Genomic DNA, 18,619 nt, shown 5'->3' on the forward strand with positions numbered 1-18,619 from the left:
TGTCCTCACTCTGTATGTCTGAGTTTTGGTCCTCACAAAGCAACAAATACAAGAACACACACACACGTCATTCATCTGACATCCACTGCTTTATCCTCCACATGAGGGTCAAAGACACACACACATCACACACACACACCAGTGTGAGCAAATCGAAATGCTCTTTTCTGTCAGCCTCTTGTGGTGAATTGTGGTAAAACAGGCTGCAGTTGTCTCAGTGAAATCAAATAATACTTGTTATGACAATGATAAACCACAAGGTTCAAAGTCACAGGTAAATTGGCAGATTAAAGTAAAACATAAAAGAGACTGATGCTGTAGTTACTCGAACTTTAACTCTGCAAAAATTAACACTATATGGACTGAAATATGTGTTTTGTGGATTTTCTTTTCCCTTTTTTTTTTTGCAGTCTGTTTGCCGGTCACTCAGTCTCCTCCTTCTCTTGCTTCTGTTTCATGGAGTGCCAGTGCTAAAGCTTTAAAAGGAGTCTGTTGGTGGCAGATGTTACTTTGGCAGTGATGGAATGTGTGTGTGTGTGCATGTCTGTGTGTCTGTGTGTGAGCGTGTGTGTGAGGCAGCTACGATTGTGTATATGCAAATTGTGTTTCTTTTGTGTTTCTTAATCTTGAATGGTATTCAGCATTTGTAATGTGTCATGACAGCATGGGCCTTGCTGTGTGCGCGCGCGCGCGTGTGTGCATGTGTGTGTGTGTGTGTGTATGTGTGTGCCTGCAATCCTGCCTGGTCCTGTCTGTGACCACAAATGTGTGCAGAATAACAATGAGCACCTCAGGATGCACTTAAAAGGCCTTTTTGATGGATGGTTAAGCCTTGGTTTTTGGTTTAGAATTTGATTTAGGCTAAGGCATTTAGTTGTGATGCTTAAGGTTAGGGTAAGAGGCTAGGGTGTCTGGTGTTTATAATAGGGTTTAGCCAAGGATCCCCTATGTTATAAAAATATCCTGTGTACCCCCTCATGTGTTTCAGTTGGTCATTTCATTATAAATAGCTTAATTTTGCTGCACTCATGCATGCCATGTAGCTTGTGTTGCTTTAGCATGTGCCTGAAGCTTGGTGCTGGAAGTTAGCAAAAGCAGAGTTGCTAATTTTGCTAAAAACAATAGCAACATGGTATTAGGGCTGCCAACTTCCTTACTCAGTTTATACTGTTTACATATTGCACTTTATACACATTGCACGCTTGCTTTTGCATTGACCTGATAATCAAAAAATAAAGAACAATGTGTATTCCGTATCTGTTCAAAACACGTCGTTTATCTTTCAAATAAGGCACAAATCCTTATTTTCCGTAGCGTTTAGCAACCCTTGAGCGACATGGGGGAACCGCCTTGTTTGAGAGCGTGAACTTAAATATGTGATTCTCTCGCACCTGTGCAGGAACATATGCATAATGTGTGACACTCCCCAAATTAAAGGGAATCATGCAGTATAAGAAGGTTAGCCGCTATTTTCTGATTAGAAAATGAAAAATCATTTTCTATTTGCAGCACTCTGAAGCCTTTTGTAACAAAATATGCAAATGTAGGCCTACATATTATGGTCGACTGTATATTAGGATAATGTTAATGAATGGTGTTTGGGGAATTCTTGGGTAAGCTTAAGTGTCAATAATTGAGAGTTAATGTGTGTTGGGCGGACGAATGAATGGTCCACAGTATTGTACAGCATCAGTGTTTGTCGACTGATTTGAAGGAATAGATAAAAGGAAGGAGAAGAAAGAGAAATGTGAAGAGGAAAAAGTGGGACACACTGAGAAGAGAAAAGGCAAGAGATGAAAAACCGTGAGACTGACTGAAAGAAAAAAGGGGCGAGAGAAAAAACATTCCTCTGTAGTCCTGATTGAGTGAGTGTGTAGCATCCTCTTTAATTAGCGTGTCTATGGCGGTGGCTCATTAATATGCGGATAGAAGGAAAGAGGGTTGGTTTGGGGAATTATGTAAATGTCTGTGCTGTCTGTCATCGCGAGATGGAACTGGAATGACATTCTGACACATCTTCTTTACACATATGCACTTAGCTATTTTGACACTATATATAGCATATAGTGTAAAAACACACGTTCATGTCTGCCATCCACACTACTTTTGGAAAGTGCTTCATTTTAGTCTGGTCTGACAGAAACAGAAACAGAAACACAAATGCAGTTATTTGCATGATCTTTTAGATGGTTAGTTATTGTGTCAACACAAATATCCATGGAGGTCAGTCTGGATGTTCTCCTGCCAGTGAGCTCAGATAAAAAGACAGCAGAAGAAACTCCAAAGAGACGAGTGTCCTGCCTCCTGCATTCTCAAGCCCAGGTGTCAATCCCCCGCCTGAGTTCCCTCATAGATCCTCCTCATCTCATCCAGACAATGTCCTGCTGTGTTCATCATCAATGAACAGCAAACTCAGTCTGCAGACGTTACTCTGAATCCATGTCTGGAAATTACTTTTGTTAAGGCTAATACAGTGAAGGAGAGCATCTTTACTCCAGGAATAAAAATGCTGGCTATGGATATTAAGCCATATTTGCCATTGGCACTGGCTGCATGTCTCACAGACTCCTGATTCAGACACAAGTCCACTACCAGGGCCATGCAGGTGTGGTCTGTAGACGCTGAACGTCCACACAGAGAACATGGAGAACATCTCATCATTCACAAACAATAGGCAGGAGACAGTGGTGAGGTCATGTTGTCATGTCTGTGGAACAGACCTGAAAAGGCACTGAAGAAGACCGAGAACAGTTTTAGGCAGAAGCTTTGGAACCCAGGACAGTGAATATGGTCTAACGCAGGTTTGTGTTTAACTCAACCCCCGCACCTCAGCTGCTGCCCTCCCCTCCCCTCCCCATGCCCCCAACCCCCTCTTTACTACTGTATTGTATTGGCCAGTACAGGAGGAAACCATAGCCCTACTTCCTCCCTGCCAGTGGAGATGACCTTCCCCCAACAAAGGCAGACCCCACACCAAAGGAGATCTTAAGATCTTAAGAGGGGTGGTTGTAAAGAGGACAGTGTGGAGCTAATAAATGTTAACACGGTCATGTCTGGCTTGAACGTTCTCCTGAAACTGGAACAGCTCTTCTAATATTAACAGGATTCAGGTCTGATGTGGAAGAAAATCAATTGTTCTGTTTCTTGCAATCTCGCGGCTTTGTTGGAAACTTCAAATAAAACGGTTCCTTCTTGACGACTTGCTCGAGTGTTGTTGAATGAACTCACCTTTATCTCCCCCACCCTCCCCCGTGTCTTTAGTCCTCCCTTACACTATCCGTTGCTAATCTCTACTCGTTTATTGCTCCGTCCACTGTGCTCACTGAGATGTAAAATTCATAAAGGCGCTTCCCCATGTCGTTCTCTCTCTCTGTCCCTTTGACTTATTTCCTCTCTACTTTTTTTATGTCACTCTCTCTCTCTCTCTCACTCACACACTCACACACACACACACACACACACACACACACTTTCTTGCTCTGACATTGCTGGTCTTTTGTTCCTGGCAGAGTGAAAACCAATTGCTATTTGGCACTGGACCAGAATCAAGCTGAGATGGAAAGTCTCTCTCTCTCTCTCTCTCTCTCTCTCTCCCTCTCTCTCCCTCTCTCTCTCCCTGACACATGCACACGTACACACACACACACACACACACAGTTAGACTCTTTCATACACCCATCAGTCATAATGTTTAAAAACGGCGAAGGGAATAACGTTGATTACCTTGTGACTGTGGCACCTGTCAGTGGGTGGGGTTCCTAGAGCTCGGCAGCTGACATCATGCAATCACGCCATCAAACCAAGGCCATTTTTGTCAGAAAGCCGCCCTGATCAAAGCTACAGACACGTGTAACCGGCAGCATAAACGGTACAGCAGCTCCTCTCTTTGTCAGCTGCATTCAGAAAAAAGTGAAGCTGGTGTGTAGCTGTTATGGCCCAAGATGCCAAAACTGTCCGGGACAAGCACAGACGAGTGTTTTATCGGATCATCAACGATCCTGAGATACAGCAGAGATGGACCGCTGCCTTAAAAATCATTTAAAGTGAGCATAGAAGTGATGATCACTTTATATCAGGTGCAGAATCCAGGGATGACTTCCCTTAATATCTTGTTTATTTTGCATACTTCTATTCTGGAGTAGAATGAGGGCCTGTGATAATATCTGCTGTGACTATACTCGTGAAAAGCAGCCTCTCAGGTATGAGGCTGTGAACTCTGACGATTTAAAACTGGCACTGGCACCATTTTGTTTTTGTAGAGGGGGTTCCTGCCACCATGGTGGCGTCAACAAACTGAGTCACATGACATCCTGAGCTCGACTGTCACTCGTCAAAACTGGAAGCAAGAGTAAGGATCTGAGGACTGTGTCAGAGCCCCCGTAGCCCCCGTAGCATCACCACCATCGTAGAACTCCCCACGCCATATAACGTCCACGGAGCAAATCTACGATTTTATACCATGGGATATGATGAAGTGGCAGTCAGGTGAGGAAGGCAACTGCAAATGAGTTATTTTGTGACTTAAAGAGTCCTTCATTCAGATTTACTTATGCAAAACAAACCTAAGAAATAACACAGCAGCACTCTTGTGACCTTGCTGGGGGTTATTTTGTCAGTCCATTTCTGGCTGGAAAAGACTGTTTACTGTAAATTGAAATAAAGTGGCACACATGTTATTAAGATACTATAAGTACACTTCAACTGGTGTGGATTTTAACAGCTTTCCTTAAAATATATCTTTCCTCCCCACTGGCAGCCATGTTTGCAGTGAGGACGTGTTTGCACTTGTGTCTCAGGCTGTTTTTTTGTTTGTTTGTTTTTGGCAGTGTGCAGCAAAGTCAGCTGACTGTGTGTGTCCAGTACCTCATACAAACACTTGAAAAAACATGAACTGTCACTTTAAGGTGAGGTCACTGACGGTGGGTTTAAGTGTTTCTAAGCAACTACTGGGGGGGGGGGGGGGGATAAAAATACATTTATTTTCATAGTTTATTTTTAAGTTAGGGTCAGGAAAAAGTGTAGACTGTTCTCCAGGCAACAGTATATCTACATTTAGAAACATATTATGTTAAAGCTAAGCACGTATATATATATATATATATATATATATATATATATATATATACAGTAATTATACACATATATATATATATATACAGTAATTATACATATATACATATATATATATATATATATATATATATATACAGTAATTATCTAAACATTCATATCCATGGACACAAACAGCATTGTTTTGACATTGTTTGACTTCAAATAAGATGGAGGCATTTTCTCAACATTGGAAATTTGACTGTGCTATACTGGTGGCAGCTATAATGTTGCTGAACACAGAAGCTAACGTCACACACATTTTTATTACACTCACTATTAAAGTTCTCAGACCCACAACTTCTTCTACATGTGCATCAGTACAGCACCGGCACTTCTCTTTAGTGTCAGTAATGCATTGTTAATGTAGTTCGTTAATATCTCTGTATTTGACAACATTTATATTGGGTATTAACTGGTTATAGTTAAGGTAAGGGATAATGCAGTGTCCTTAGAAGAATAGCTGCACAAACCTCTGTGTGTGTGTGTGTGTGTGTGTGTGTGTGTGTGTGTGTGTGTGTGTGTGTGTGTGTGTGTGTGTGTGTGTGTGTGTGTGTGTGTGTGTGTGTGTGTGTGTGTGTGTGTGTGTGTGTGGTCAGAAGGTAACTCTATGCTCTAATGAATAAATAATGCTGACAGAAACTCTACACACACACATACTTGCACAGAACACAGAAGGAATGCACTGGATACAAACAGTTTGCCCTTTTCACACACGTCTGTTCAAGGCTGGAGTGTCACACCTTTAATCCACCGCACCACTCTGTGTAAAGGTCTGAACGCAGAATGGAAGGCATTATTGTTTCACCTTCATGTCAACAGCAGAGATACTCACTCAGCAATGTGTGTGTAAGAAAGGGAGAGCATGACATGGTGGACAGATGCTAACACGGTCATGATACCGTCACTCCTCTGATGCAAGAGCAAGGAGTTTTCTTAACGCCAATACAGAAGGATCTACGTATGCATTCTTTTAAAACCATGGGTTTATTTGCCTAAAATTGAATATACCACCCATAAGTATGTTAATATAAGCGTATAATCATTGTTTTGTTTCTGAAGCCTTATAATCGGCCTTTTATATGTACGTTAGAGAGGAGTCAAAGGTTTGTTGAGACAGTTGAGGAGTAAAATGCTCGAGAGAAATTATTATTCAGGATGTCACATTAAAGCAGGTTAAAGAGGAAGCAAAAGCACAAACAAGAGAAACACATTTGAAATTGTTATCAAGGTTAAACAATTTAGGGCTGTGTGTGTGTGTGTGCGGGCTATGGCTAACTGCCAGAACTAGGCAGCCAATCATCCATCTTTGACGAGAGAATAAAAGAAGGAATGAATGTTTTAATAAGAGTTGATTCATTGTGATAAAACTAATCTGCATGACCAACCAAAGGTCCACTCTGTGTGTGTGTGTGTGTGTGTGTGTGTGTACGTGCACACTTACACATGTATGCCTCTGCACCGTCCTGTAGAAATATGATGCACTGCATCTGGAACCTGCTCTGATGTTGCCATGGCAACACCCGTCACGCTGGTAGGCCCCCATCGCACACTCAAACACACGCACTCATAGGCACACACTCGGATACACACACTGGTAATGAGAGACCCAGAGACTGGCAGCATGCCAGGACAATTGACACACAGACACACACACACACACACACACCCCTTCCCCCCCCCGTGCACTAGAACATTCTGAGCACACGCACATGCAGACACACTTCTGGCTGCTCAGACTGGCATGGGGGGTTGGGACAGTGTGTATGTGGAGGAAGGTGGAGAGAAGGACAAGAAGAAATTCAGTCTGAGGAGTATATAAAAACATTAATCCCATCTCCTCCTTTACGGCTTATTAGCTTGATTGAGAATTAACTTCAGTGTAATTAACCTCTTTGCAGCAGAAATAGTGTAACTGGGATAGATTAGACTTTTTATAATGGCTCTATGTTAGATTCAAGTGCCTGTAATGATGGAATCCTTCACTGTCACGGCATAAACTCTCTTTTCCCGTGTTTCCCCCCGCTCATCTCCTGTGGCTGCCACTTCTCCCCCTGCCATCACTCTCCCCTTTGTCATTCACACTTTGAACCTCAGTCACAGACTCCCTGTCTCTCTGTGAGGGGTCTGCTGGACTGTCCACTATTAACAAAAGGCCTGTGGTGGCTCTGTCCATGACAATGGCTCTCAGGACAGCCTGAATGCCACGCATTGCACCATGGAGGAACTAGTTCGGGTTGGTACAGTGCGGTACAGTTTGGAGCGGTCTGGAGCTCAGTCTGACTTCTCAGCACTTCGACTGAGAAGAGTACCTTGACTTCATAGGTGGGGTGTAGGCTGTGCCTGATGGCAACAGACAGCAACACAACGGACAACAATGCAGGATGTCCAGCAGCTTTGTTTTTTGAGGCTGGGGCTACACGGTTGGTGTGGATTTGTGACCTGCTCGGAACAAGGGCCTTTCTGCATGAAAGTTTGCATGTTACCCGGTTTCCTCCCACAGTCCAAACACATGCAATATGGGGATTAGGTAAATTGGACATTCTAAATTGACCGTAGGTGTGAGAGTGGATGGTTGTTTGTCTCTATATGTGGCCCTGTGATAGACTGGCGAACTGTGTACCCCGCCTTTCGCCCTATGTCATGACCACCCGTGACCCTCACGTGGAGGATAATGCGGTAGAAGATGGACTGAGGCTGTTTGTCTCAACAAGACGTCAAGCTTTGAATGAGAACAGACTGTGGGCATTGAAGAAACCCCGCTCATGGGGTAGTGACGCTCTTCTGCCACCCATCAGCTGATTGTCATGGGTCGTACCATTACTGTGGTGCACCGAGGGAAGGGTGCCCGAAAAAGTGGAACGTTCGGTGTCGGTTATTTTGGTACTACGGAAACACAAAAAAATACGTACCGTACTGAACCTAACGACCTAACACGGCAGTGCTTTACAAAACAAAACAAAACAATAAGATGTCCACTGATGGTTGTCCCCAGCCCTCTCCTAACAATTTCAAGAATGTACAATGTCCCTGTAAGGTTTGGATTTCTAATAGTATAAAGGGCAGAGAGCCGTGCTTCACATTTCTGCATGCGCATACATGCCCGCGGTTCTGTTCACACAAGAACCACGGTCTGCAGCAGTCTCGTGTTCCTCGCATGCATACTCGACCTCACATTCCACTTTAGTAAGAGTGATTTCTCACCAGGAGTTGGTCCCCCTTCGTATGTCCTAGTATTGTTTGAGTGGCAGAGTTGTACATAGGCCACTGGTGGACCTCGTCAGACGGGATATAACCTCAAGCAAGTCTCCATGGTTACCTCTTCTTTGTTATCTCTTTTGACCAAAAGAAGAGCACGCCTGCCAGGTGGACTTGGAAGTGTTGTGCAGGGAGCATCCACCGTCAGTTTGATCGTCTCTGTAGACTCAACCTGAAGGTGCGCTCACGTGACAGAATTTACATAACACGGTCCCTAGCAGACCTCTGTGGACATGCAGTCACAGGCTGCATGACTGGACCCTAAAGGATAAATTAGAGGCTTAAGTAGATCGAGAACAGCATAGGGCCTAGTGCAGCAAACCCAGCTTCGTTTTGATCCTTTGCTTCATGTGAATTTCTCTGTGAGATGAATAAAGTATCTATCTATCCATCCATGTCTCTTCCCCTATTTTCCCCCTTCACGCTACTCTATCCCATCCAATAAAGGGTCAAAATGTCAAATCTTAAGAAAAGAACATGTACAGCAACATTGCGATAACTAGCATATATGTTTAGTTTGTGATAAAATTCCACAAACCCTGCATCACCCACTATTTCAATACTTATTTTTCTATTAATGCTATCATGCTGCTGCTTGTCTGTGTTGTCTGTCTTAAGATGCTTTCAGACATGCACTGAAATTCAGGTGGAAATTGCCCAGAATATTTGCAGAGGTAGGAGGTCTGACAATTTTCCTTTCCAGCTCCCTAAATGTCCACATAATGTCTGAGTGAGCCCGTGCTTGAGAAGCCTTGAATTCACAGTAAGCTTGTATCACACAGACATTTTTTAACTATTTACTTTTGCACTTTGTGCATCATTCCCTGTATGAACAACCTCTGCATTTTCTCAGACACCTTTGATGTGATCTACAATGAAGCATCACTTTATTTAGTTAAATCTGAACCCTTATTCCTCAGTATTTCCTCTGTATTTACATTGCAATCCAGGTTTTTCTTCTCTCTCTTTCTCTCTCTCTGTCTCTCTCCATCATTCTTATTTGAAGGAACTCTACCTGCAATCAATATATAAATAGAAACACGTGGCAGATTGTTGGCCCGCTGGTATTCATAGGCAGCACTGATGTGAGTGCACTGACAGTGAATCGTATATACTGTATATTCAGCACAAATGAACCACTAGAGGAAAGCACTGGCTCTATAACAGTTTGCGCTAATGTGATTAGCCTTTGAATGTCTGCAAATGAGCCAAAAAGAAATTCTCTTCTTTTGTAAGTCCTCTCTCTCCCTGTATATATATATACATATATATATATATATATATATATATATATATATATATATATATATATAGAAGGAGAGAGAGAGAGAATCGGCCAATCACTGTTCCCTGTGGCCAGCGATCTGCATGAGTTCCTGCAGTAATGGAAGAGCAAGGCCGGCATCGGACGAGTGATATGAATATAAATGAAAGTGAATTTAAATGAAATATGTCCTGCTGTCATCCAGGAAACTTATCAAACCAGTTGCATATTCAAGGCCAGGTGATGGATAGTGGTGCCAGAAATCAAAAAGCTTTGCGTAAATAAAACTATTTGCTGCAATTCTGCAATACATTAGTCCCTCATGTATTGCAGAATTACCTGTATTTGTGTGCGTGTGCGTGTGTGTTGTGTGTTTGCAAAACAAGATCTGCAAGGGTGAATACAGGTCATATGTGGAAACAGCTGATGGATTAGGTTTCTATTCAGCTTGTTGTGCATGTCCACGTTGGAGAAGAGATAATGTTCTGGTTGAAGGTTTGATTTTTATTGCTTTCAGACAGAGACATTTGGGAAGAACAAGGTGGGTAACTTAGTGCTCCATAGAATTAAGAAAGTTAATATTAAGTACAAAAGGAATAAATAAGAGATGAGAGAGAGAGAGCGATGGGGGAAATGACATGCAGCAAAGGTTCAGAGTCAGATTTGAATCATGGACATGGACAATGTCTCTGGATTCTGTCTTCAAATACTTTAAAATCAAAATGTTTTGTCCAATATTGAATGTACCATTGCTTGAGAGTGGAAACGGTTTTGTTTCTTCAAGTTTGCAGCACAAATAATCAGTCTGCCAGTAATTACCTTGATGGTTGATTTAGTTTATAAAATGTAAGAATAAATAGAAAATTGCCTCCCAATACTTCCCACCACTCAATTGTCATATGTTATCTATTATGTATAAGCAGGAAACGTTTGTCTTTTCTTACTTAAAATTATGAAAATAAACCCTTCATCGTGAAAATTACTGCAGATTAATCTACTCTGTTCATTTTTACATCTCCACGGAGAGATGAAGAGAGGCTTGAATACGAATACAAACGTGGTCAGCACATGAGTCAGTGCGTGTTTGTGCAGATGTAAAGTGAGGGTGGAGGCAGGGAGAAGATAATGAGGTTTGAGAGGGACAATGTGAAAAATGAAGGGGTTGTGGTGGTACGTGTAGACCGGGGTGGGGGGGGGGGCAGTCTGAATGAGTGATGAATGATTTGGATCAGACTCAAAGACATGGTGAGAAAAAAAAAAAAGAGTCTGAGCAACATCAAAGTCACAGACACGCTCAGATGCCAGACATGTGTTTGTTGTTTTCCAGGTTTGAGAACTCAAGAGTGAGACTGAAGAAACGGAACAAACGTAAATATGAGAGGTTCAGAGGCTACGATAGTGTAGGCTGGCAGTCATAGAAGTAATTCACTGCATACACACATACTGCAGCATTACAAAAACGCCAGCTTAGTAGTGTGCATGTCTGTACTCGGGACAAGCCTATTACTACTTGACATGCAAATCTCCTTTCTGACCTTCTTCTGTCTGTCAGTCTGTCTCTCGCACTCTCGCTCCTGCACATAATCTCTCACTCTCTCTCTCTCTCTCTCTCTGTCCTCACTTACTTTGTTCCCTCTGTTCTCTGTACTCCTGCATGCTCACTTTCCCTTTTCCTCTTGTACATTCACATTTCAGCCCAATTATCTATGCTCCCTTTTCTCTCCACTACAATGGCTCTCCCATTTTTTTTTTTGTTCCACACTCCCAAACTCCTGCAGCTGCAACTGATCACTGTGTGCATGCGCACTAAATACTCAAAATGTTATAGCTGCAAAAGAGGCAACGATAGTGGACACAGAAAAACATTACATTCCTTCAAAAAAAACAAAGAGACGCTCAAACACTCAAGCGAGTGTGTGTGTGTGTGTGCGTGAATGAACACGTTTGAGGCAGTTGTGGGGGTGTGTTCACATGGAATTGCATAACTTTATCAGTCAGTGTGGACACTGGTGTGTGTGTGTGTGTGTGCGCTTCCAAGTAACCGGGGTCTGCTTCCCGCGTTTGTGTGTCTGTGTGTAATTAAACCTTGGCCTCCTCTGTATACACTGCTCTCCCTGTCAAGGTGACTGCCTTGTCACAAACTATTACTACACTCTTTGACTTGACACACACACAGGTGTGCACAGCTGTTCTTGTTAGGACACTTCCATTCATTTGGACAGCCTAGACAAAGTATTATAATAACCATAACCAGCAGATGCCTAACCCTTAACCTAACCACAATTTAAATCTTTAAACCTAAACGCATCCAGTTTCTTGCTTGTTTTTTTAACGCCGTGTGTCTCTGGAAGTCTCTGTTTTGTGTCAGACTACCGCCGTGACAAGTTTTATGATTGATACTGCACTGTGACCTTAAACTATCAAGCTCTGGCACAACTGGGTGTAACGTGCACCGAGTGAAGAAGGTTGTTTTAAAAGACGGAAACGACAGCAGCACTTGCGGTGCAGAGAAAAGCGTCCCTGTCAAAAACAATACAGCTCAGTGCGTCAGTGTCACAGTTTGTGCTTTGTCTTGTGCTGCGCCAGCTAATGTCTGTTATGACTGTATTAAAAAAAAAAAAAAAAAAAAAAAGACCTGACAAGTCTGTGGGTCGTGTGGTTTGTTTGCATACTTGTGTCAAATTGCCCTAAACCATCTGCTACCGTGTCAGAACATCCTGTAGTGTCCCATGGGTCTCGAGCAGTAACTACAACATATTGAACTACAGTACAACTGGCGGATGATGTTGATACAGGGTGTTTGTTTGAAGTGCAACACATTACACTGCAGTAACTCAAAGGAAGTCTACTCTAAAGAGTTGGCAAGTGGTGAAAGCATAAATAATATTGATATTCCGTAATATTTGATCACATTTACTGTCATGTTTGGCAGACGTTCAATAGCCTAAAAAAAAATGTGACAGATTGTGTTTTTTTTTCTTGCATATAACCCAAGATCCCATTCGTTCTCATCAGACATGTTTCCTGTCGGCTTGATTTTGCAGCTGAATAATAGTCCTTTCAAGGTTTGATGTTGTTTTTATTTCGCTGAAGAACCACCAACCTCTTTGTCCCCCTGACATCCTCACTCTGACTGGCTTTGTAATTATGACCTAACAGCTGTGAAATAGGAACTTCAAACAAGTGCATGGAGGCAGGCAGGGTGACAACTACAGGGACAGACAATGGGATATTTTCCCATTTGGAGACCAATTAAATGTGAAGTCCCAGGTGCAGTGAACAACAATGGCGGTAGCAACCTATTGGGAAACCATGGGCAGTGTTTGGCAGCTCTTCCCCTTTGGCTGAGAGCTCGCCCACTTGTTAGTAGAGTTTAGTATACAATCTAATCTTGCTGTCTTTGATACCTGGTCAAATAAAATCATTACTTGCCTTTAAATGAACTCTACTCATCTCCCTCTCTCTCTCCGACAGTCAAATACACACAGATAAGGGAGGTAATTTGTGCAGAAGGTTGGAGGTTGTTTTTGCCAATGGCGGGTCAATGGTCACTGCTTTGCACACACATTTTGTCTGTCTCTACTGTAAGCAGCAACAGCCTTTGTCTCTTGTCTGTTGGTAAAACGTTGGCAGATTCCACACTGTGTTTGTTTCTCTACTGTCTCAGCATAGCCTCTCCCCTTTTCCCCCTGTCTATCTCTCTCTCTTTTTTCTTTTCTTTTTTTAATCTTTTCAATTTTTGTTGTCTTATGTAACAGTAATGCATTGGTGGCTGAGACGGGCTTGTGAAAACAGAAGCGAGATACTGAAATTTTCACTTTCCTCATACAACATACATTCAAATCAAGTACCAGCAACATGCAGAGCATGCATTTCCTCTTGTAGGCTATACTGGCAAGAAAAAACAAAAAAACACCACTTGTTCATTTGAGTTGTGTAGTAATGGGGAGAATTAAGTATATGTGGCAATAATTTTAATTTATATTATATATATATGTATATTTAATTTATAATTTTGGTTATTTCCCCCAGAGGCACATATAGAAAGACAGTGCTCTGCTCAAGGACACTTCGACTGAGTCGATATGGGTGTTTTGACTCCGCAATCTCCTGCAGAAGACCTATCTCTCCTACACCCAATGAATACTTTATTAATTCTCCTGAATGTGTTGCTTCCATCATATGCATTTCAGCTTACGATAGTTTATAATAGCTTTGCTCTTTCTTTACATCTCTTCATAAACGTTTTAATGATATTTTATTGCAATCCAATTATGCCCATGGGAGAGGAGGGTGTGGAGACTGGCTATTATAAAACAAACAGATAAACAAAAACATGACCAAATGACCTAGTATACTACAGCAACTGTTGAAAAAAATAAACAATAAGCCCTTTAATAAGGGGGTTAAAATGTGTCCATATGAGGACATCATTATTTACTTTCAAGGAGAATAAATAGATTAAGTTGAGATAACTGGAGAGTGTATATGTCAACGTCATATAGTCAAATAATAATAAATGTTTGCTTTTTGGTCCTAGTACAAGAAAGTGCACATAGACGCATAAATTATGTGCCATTAGTGCAGGTCTATTGGCCAATCTTATTGTAGAAGAGTTGAAGTAAAAATGATTGACACCATGTTACTGGGTTTTGTTTCTCGCTAAAATAATCAATATTTATGTAAAGTGGACATGCTTATTTTCACAAAGGTTTACTTGCAATTTCTCTCGAAGCCATACAGTAACATTAGACTGGGGTTTTCTCAGTGAGAGGAAGTGGTGAACGTGTTTCCTGCCCCCCTCCTGAAACATACACAGTACTCTCTCTCTTTCACACACGCACACACACAGAGCTAGAGCTGAAGTGAATGCGGAGAGAGGAGGGGAAAGCAGAGCTCAAGCGAAAGAAGTCAGCAGCGAATGAAGAAAATGGCGATCATGCAGGACGAATTCCTCCCCTCGTAGATGCTGCAAACGCAGAATTTCTTTTAGCCTTACAATCGGCTTTCCTTTCCACTCTGTTGCACTTTATACTTCAATGAGGTGAGGTTTATTTTCGCTTCTTTTCTTCCGTGTGTCGTCTGCTTTTGTCGAGCTAAATGTACACTGGGAGTCCAGGGCAGGGAGACCGGGGGGCTGGTGCAGATAAGTTGAGCAGCCGCTGTTGTTTAGTTAGCTACGACTAAGCTATGCTAGTCTAGCTAGCATAACTTGGCAAACCGATTATGTCGCATCGCAGTTTGCAATCGTAAATTATCAAGGTATCGGCTGACAAATATGTGTATGTGAGTTAGCGTGCAGATAACCGACGAGTGATATATATACGTGTGTGTGCGTGTGTGTGACAGTTACATGGTTGAATTTGTTGGCAGCGTAACCTTGTGCTAACGCTAACTACTCTGACTATAGGTTATCCTTGGTTACTTAGCTGTGCTTTAGGTTTATGTTGATATATTCGACATTTCATTGAACACGAACGCATACATTGTTTGGTCAGTTAATGGTTGTTCGTCGTTTCCACGTACCACTGTGTTTATGTTCATGTCGTACTACATTTTAAGCAAGACTGGGTAAGCTAACTAGCCGCTTCGTAACGCTAGCAGTAGTGGCTATGCTAATCATACGACGCAGGTTGCTCACTGGCGGTTCGTGGAGATTGCCCGGCTTCGGGGCAAATTGCATGGGGTGGCGGTGATTCCTATGTCATTAATTACTCTGTAGGTTTGCGGTGAAATGCGACAAAGATGTAAATTTAGTGGTTAAACTGATAACCTGTCCTGCAGAGTTGTGTGTCGGTCAGGGCGTTTAACACCCTCTGTCGGCAGAGTGACGGAGCAGCCGGATAGCTCAACACCAGACCTCCGCTGTGTTGATTTTACCCACGTATTCGTGTGACTTTTGATTGCCGACAAATGGCACTGTAAGCGCGACTAAACCACATATTATTGTAATTGTACTGACTGTAATGAAATGCCGTATAACTGTTGGCTGTGCTGGAAAAATAGAGGGAAGTCGAGAGAAGCCATGTTGGTGAAGCTGCAAGTCGGGCTACAGCTGAGATAATGGCCGATCAAGAGCAGATCTGTAACTCTGACCGAGACACACTCTCTCTCTGTTTTTATCTGTCAAACACACACACTTTCTTAATTCAACTTGTAGCACCCGATTTCATCAGGCCTTGTTCATGCATTTCTCTTGTCATGCAGTTTAACCTGCATTTCCACATCACCTAGTTGAAATAGTTTCAGAACAGCAATTAGCCATCGAGTTGTCTGTGTATGATTGTCCTTTTGTAAATTACTTGGGTGAGGTGCATGCATATAACCCATGTTACATGAAGTTATTGCCACATTTTTTTGAAGACTCGTGGACTGTGTTGCACCTGCCTATTAAACACTCACATGCTGTTTTTCCTGATGGGTTGTTGAATCACAATATACCAATAAAACTGCATCACACCCACATGCAGGGTAATATTTATTTATAGGCGAGGTGTGTTTTGATAAGTGTGGTCTTTGCTGTCTGAAAGATTAATCTTATCTTGTTTCTTATTCATAGATTTGGAATTGGAAGCTGTTGCCACCAAAGAAACTGAAGCATCTTAACTGGTGAGTGTGATAATGTTAACACTTACTCTTTTGCTCTCTGAAATCTTTTGGACCAGCTTGTGTCAAAAGTTGTGAGGAGTATCAAAATTCTGTTGGGGTATGTAGCACAGTGGTCAGCCGTGTTTCAACGGAGTGGAAATGTTTGATATGGTATGGTGCGGTACACATTTTTTTGGTACCCTTCCTTTTTGGTACGCCGGGAGGCTATTCTCACACAAGGCTTGACGTCTTGTCGAGTCAAACAGCCACAAACTGAGCAGAACAAACAGTGTTGGTGCACTGCTTCAACCTCACGCTACATATCTCGTTCTAGCGGCCATCGGGCACAGTGCACATCCTGCCTACCAAGTAAAGGTACCGTTCCTAGTTGAAACGCAAGCCTGATTGAAGGCTTTACCGCTCCAAACTATACCGTACTGTACTAAACCGAACTGTACCATGGGCACACTTCAGGCGGTTAGTCAGCATGGAACTGATCCTTCTATTCAAAATTGGAAATTGAATGTGAAAAATACAGAACATGCCCATTTTAAATATACCTTGCATTAATGGAAAGAGGATTCAAGGCTGTTTGTGAGGTTTTTTCTCCCAAAAAATAACCTCAGCACCGGGGACTGTGCAGTAGGCTACACTGTGTCGCACTGGTATGATGTCACGCTATTTATGTAGCTGACATAGTGGTCATGTATGCCAGATCAGGGAACCATTCCAAACCACACCGTTTGGAGCTGAGCTGCACTTATACTGCTTGTTACTGCTTTTAGATGATAGCATGACCGGTTGCTAATGCGGAGAGTGTGGGTCAGGGGGACACAGAACAGGCAGCTGCTGCTTATGCAAGCACATGCAGTTCCATTTGAATTGAACTGGAGGGTCTGGGTTGCTCTAGGTCGCATTGTGCTGAGTAAGCTTTGCTGTTTTTAAAATCGCTAAATGAGAAGCCATGGTCCTGATGTTTTGTGTGTGGAGAGGTGTTTGTGCAGCTCATTGTGTCCATACAGTTGGTCTTCATGCACACACACAATAGCGGCTTGGACCACAACTAGTCTATTGCCTTGTGCCCAGAGTCATGTTTAATGTGTTTTCCATTTTTAGATCTTGAATCTGTTTATAAATATTGTCACATCCAGTTTCCAGATATGTTTCCACTCCCTGCTTTTTGACATGTCTCATCTCCAGAAGTGACTGTTTTCAGTGTTGGCTGGAGTTTGTTATATAAACTAGATGTGTCAAACATGTCAACTGCATTTCTTTTAAAATACTTTTGTTGTGGTTCATGATTTGAAAATGTTGTTTATGAAGCAACACCTGTGTCTGTTATGCAGGTTTGTTGCTAAAGACAGATGTTCTTTATTTTTCTAGCATTGTAGCATTTTCCAGGTGTGTGTGAATAATTGAAGCTGAAGTAATGTAAGAGGAAGCAGCATTTTTACTTCAAAGTAAAATAATGTGAATTGCTTTCTCCTTTGCTGTTGACTCTTACGACAACCACTTCCTTATTTGCCACATGTGAATCATGTTTCATTTGAAATCTGTAAAGCATTTCCCTCAGTGTCAGATTAAATCAGTGGTGTTCATTTTCAAGTAGCTATTTTGTGTTAACGAGTATGGAAAGGATGGAATTTCTGTTTTTGTTCCATAAATAACACACTTGCAGTACAGTATTGTTTGAGGTCACTTCATTTTCTTATTCATAGTTTTGGAAAGTGTTTTTTCTTATGAGGCAGCTGTGCAGTCACAGTTAACAGCAGGCAGTTTATAAAAGGCAAACCACTGTTTCATAATAAACGTGAAACATTGGAGCGGTTGTGGCACTTGTTGCATAGTTCATGGTAAAAACTGAGGTGTTGAACATTCCTTCTTTGGCTTTTTTACGCTTGAATTTGTTCTCACCCATAACACAGTCAAAATAATGTCCGTTGTGACCAATGTTATTTCCTTTGACTGAGAACAGTATGCTGTTTAGTTTCATTTTCAATTCCTGAAGTTGTTGTTGTCTTTGTCATGTTGTCATGTCTAAAAATATCAGGAGATTCCTCAAGCAGTTGACAGTGTTAGAAGTGGTTGCAGTGTAAACTTGCATAACATGGGTATATAGACATCTTGCAGTTCCTTGTCCTTCAACATTGATTGGGGATCAGGTAGTTGATCATTGTCCTCCTAAGCTGTAAAGCCACACCTGCAGATGGTCATGAGACTAGAATAATCAAGGAGCATGAATGAAGCATGTAATGGCTTTGACCTATGTGGGTGTAACTGGGATGCAAGCCACTCGGAGCCAATTTTATGAGCAAAATGTTGTGGATGGGCAACCGTGTCTTTGAATTTGCTTGTATAATCAAATTAGCTTGGATTAGTATAGCTGAGATTGAGTTTTTG

The 18,619-nt window shown here is 42.0% G+C and overlaps 1 protein-coding gene across 5 annotated transcripts in view; it reads left to right on the forward strand.

The window, feature by feature from the left end:
- The first annotated feature begins 14,460 nt into the window (after positions 1 to 14,460).
- The window catches only part of LOC131476036 (trinucleotide repeat-containing gene 6A protein-like), a 31,604-nt gene continuing 27,445 nt past the window's right edge, over positions 14,461 to 18,619 (forward strand). For all 5 annotated transcript variants that reach the window (XM_058654490.1, XM_058654492.1, XM_058654493.1 and 2 more), the window contains exons 1-2: positions 14,461 to 14,675; positions 16,191 to 16,240. The gene's annotated coding sequence lies outside the window, so the exon portion shown is untranslated. The remainder of the gene's footprint in view (positions 14,676 to 16,190; positions 16,241 to 18,619) is intronic.

The sequence above is a fragment of the Solea solea genome, chromosome 16, assembly GCF_958295425.1.
Source record: "Solea solea chromosome 16, fSolSol10.1, whole genome shotgun sequence".
Lineage (NCBI taxonomy): Eukaryota > Metazoa > Chordata > Actinopteri > Pleuronectiformes > Soleidae > Solea > Solea solea.